We start from the raw sequence: 3,799 nt of genomic DNA on the forward strand, positions 1-3,799 counted from the left end.
CCTCTCTCTGCCGGTTCTTGTCAAGGTCTTGACCTCCCGGGACTGGTTTTTACTGGGTCATGTCTCCCTGATGCCTAATATGGGTCAGGCATTCAGTAGGAGCTCAGGCTTACTATATGGAAACAGTGAATCCTAGTTCTCATCACCCCACTCACCTTGCCCCCCACCATCTCCTGACCAGCCTGAGCAGCCCACAGCTAGGGTGCTGACTCCCTGAGATTCCCAGGGAGCTCTGCAGTCCTCGAGTCACATACACTCCTATAGCTGGCTGGTAGCCTGAGGGCCAGGTCAGATCCTGCCACCGCAGGGCAGGAGGTGAAGAGTTTTCTGTCTTTGGCCTTGAGCTGTTTGCATAAGTCACTGGGCCACTCTGCTCCAAACATGATCCTGCCCACACCCTTGGCACAGGCCCTACACGGGGCACTCGTGCAAGAAGCCAACAGGTGCAGATAAGGCCAGAGGCCCAAGAATGGACTGCAGTAGCAAAATTAGTGTCCTTCTTGCAGGTCTAGATTCAATTTGCTCACTTGAAAAATAACCGCTGTGCCAACTCAAAAGTACAGCAGATACACGCAAACACGAGATTTAGAAGTCAGAGAGGGCTGGAGACAAGCTGAAAAATCCTTCTAGAAATAGTGCTTCCAGGGGCAGTCCCCATCTTACTTCCTCCAGGGAGTGGCCCTGTATGGCTTATAACTCAGGTGTCCGGGCTTCACTTGTAGCAGAGCCTATATGTCCCCTTCCACAGAAGTCTTCCCTGACCTCTGTCCCCTCTGCTCAGGAGCTAAGCTAGGGCCTCTCCTGTCTCTTGTGGCATCCAATGTTTCCATATGACAATGGTCTTTCCCACCAGCATGAGATCTTTTCAGGATGGGAATTTTGTTTTATTTATCTCATTCTCTCCACGATGGGATCCCGGCACTTGAGGAGGGGTTTTGAATGAATGAATGAACGAATGAATGGGCAAACCAATATAACTTTCAACCCTAGGATGTGAAGTCGGCTGTCTCTAAAGGAGAATGGACACTGGTCCAAAGAGAGGATACAGCTAATGTTCACCTGCTTTCATCATAAAAAAACATATACTTTAATAAAACCTAAGACTGACCTGCTTTGAATGTTAAATGTCTTCTTTGCTCTTTTCTCATTGTTTATGAGTCCTTATTGCCCTTTTTCTCTACCATTTATGTCTGTCTCTCCATACCCTTGTGTTCCCCACACCTCAGTTTAATCCCATCCAAGATACCCCTAAGACGCCCTTGTCAGCCCCCAGGGTTGCTCTACCTCCTCTCCTGTTTCCCCCAGCCTCCGGACTGGTTCCTTCTTTCTGAACCACCCACCTGTGACTCTTGCCCATATCCTGAGGCCCCTGTTCATCCCCTTGGTGACTTTGAAGGAACCTCTGGGACCATCCCTCCTGCCCATATTACTTAGGCCTGCCTGTCCAGGATTTTGCTGAGACAATAGAACAGTTGGGGAAAAAGTTAACTAGTCCCCAACTCTAGCACATGTTCTGGAAGTCCCAGCCATCTGCATCCAGGTGACCTTGGGAGTTATTTGAAAGGGAAGCTGAAAGTGTCCAAAAGGTACGGTATTGAGTAGGGCCCCATCCTTAGCTTTGTGGGTTCAAAGATTAAAGTGATATAGTGGACAAAGCAGAGGATTGGAAGCCATAATATTTGAGTTCGACTTCTCTCTCTTCCATCCAGATCTTTGTGACCTTGAGCAAGTTATTTCATTTTTGTCAAATTCAGTTTACTCACCCCCCCAAAAAAAAAAAATAGAGTAACATGCCTATCTCACATGGTTGGTATGGGAATTAAACTAAACAACCTGCAAGAAAGCCAAGCATTCCATAAAGCAGGTCAAAATGAGGGGAGATTCTCACATGAACAAATTTTACACTAGACTAATTGGTAGCCCCAAATATCCATGGGTCATTTAAAAGAGAAGAAGAGCGTCTTCAGATAGCCCTGGGTGCTTCAGTTAGCGAGGCTGTGCCTTCTCTGCCCAGAAGGATGTACAGCCAGATGATTCCCTGGTGAGAATGGTATCATCTCAGCAAAGGGACTTAGTCATTTGATCTGGATGGCCATTGTCCCCGGAGTAGAGTAGGAGCCGGATGACTCATCTGCTTTCTAGGAATTTCCTGGCCAAAGTTTAGAGGAAGTCAGGCTCCCCACAACTCGGGACAATGCTTGATGATCCATGGACAAATTCCTGCCCTTCCCCATTCTCCATCACACAGTTCTTCTCCCATCTCACAAACCTATATTGTGCTCCTAGTAAGTACCAGGCAATGGCCTAGGTGGTAGGGATACCAAAGGGAACAAGCCAGGCACCACCTGCCCATCCTCCCTAGGCATCTTTGGAAAGACTGACAATGGAGCAAATAATTGCCACTGGTTGCATTGAGTGATATGCTGTTGGTGCAGAAAAATCCACAGGAATGAACCAGCTAAGTCCTTGCAATGGCCAGAAAGGGCTCCTGGAGGCAGTGTCCACGCACACATCCTTTTCTCAGCTGGGTGGCAGGGCATGCTTAGGTTGCTTATATTCTGGTTTTCTTCAGGCAGTTGTCTGGTGACCTTGGGTGCTCCCCTGGTCCACACAAGCAATGCATAGACAAACTACCCCTGGGGTTGGGCTTGCAGACAATCCATTCTCTCATTCATTCAACAAATATTTGTTGAGTTCCTATTATGTTCTGAAGCTAACATATTTCGTCTTTTATTTCACCCCAATTTCCAGTGGTGTCTCACGGAAGCACCCCTGTACTAATTCTCTAACACTCCAGAGCCCCTGAAAGACAATTTAGGACTAGGACAGCCTGCCCCACATGTATTGAAGAAAGGACACCTGGCATCAGGTGGGGAGTCTCCTTCCCAGGAGATGTCAAGAAACTCCCCCGACCCCCCTCCCACCCTGCAATGCAGAACTACTTTCTGAGGTCCTTCAGTGGCTCTCAGTGGGCTTAGGGTGGGTATCTATGACCCCCAAAGGCAGGCTGAGCCTGGAAAAACCATGGCTCAGGCAGGCAGTCACTCCTGGAAGTAGCCTGTGGATTGGAGGTTCACTAGCCTTCAAAGCACCTTGTATGTAATTGTGGTAGGTCTAGTTTCTTGAGCTCCTTACCAGATCCCACACCTCCACTTCTCTTCACTTGATACTTGATTGCACTGATGGACAGACCAAGGCACAGAACTCGCTAGTGACTTAAGATCAGGGACAGAACTGGGAACCAGGTCTCTGCTACAGCCCCCCAAACCTTCAGGGGCTCTCAGGGTCTCCCACACATGGCTCATGCCCTTCCACAGGGATGTTCAGAGGTCTGCTGTCCCCCACCCCCAGATCTACAACCTTCAAAGCAGCTCCAGAGTCCCACCCTCAGGTGGCCTCAAAGGTTCCCATTGTCCAAGAGGCTATTTGGCTTGACCCCCAGCCCATAAGCATCAGGACAGCAAGCTCAGAGAGGAATCTGCCTTGTGTCCCTCCTCGGCTGGCCGCCTTGGGGGAGCCTGTGGGGCAGGGGCCCCGCTGAATGTGACCTATTGTCTTCGGGGTGGATTTAGGAAGTGCCAAGCTCCCATCAAACAGCCCTGCTCCCCCAGTAAAACAAAAAAAGGGCTGTTCATTTGGGACCTTTTCCCCCTTATCTCCTTTTCCTATCTCCTCAGGCTTAGCTATGGTGTAGTGTTCAAAACCACTTCCCCTCGGAGCCAATCAGAAGCCGGGGCTCACCCCGTGGCCCTGAGGTGAAGTTATTTATAAACGCCTCCCTGGATTATTTGAGCAGAGC

Source organism: Marmota marmota, unplaced genomic scaffold (assembly GCF_001458135.2).
Source record: "Marmota marmota marmota unplaced genomic scaffold, marMar, whole genome shotgun sequence".
In the NCBI taxonomy this organism is placed as follows: Eukaryota; Metazoa; Chordata; class Mammalia; order Rodentia; family Sciuridae; genus Marmota; species Marmota marmota.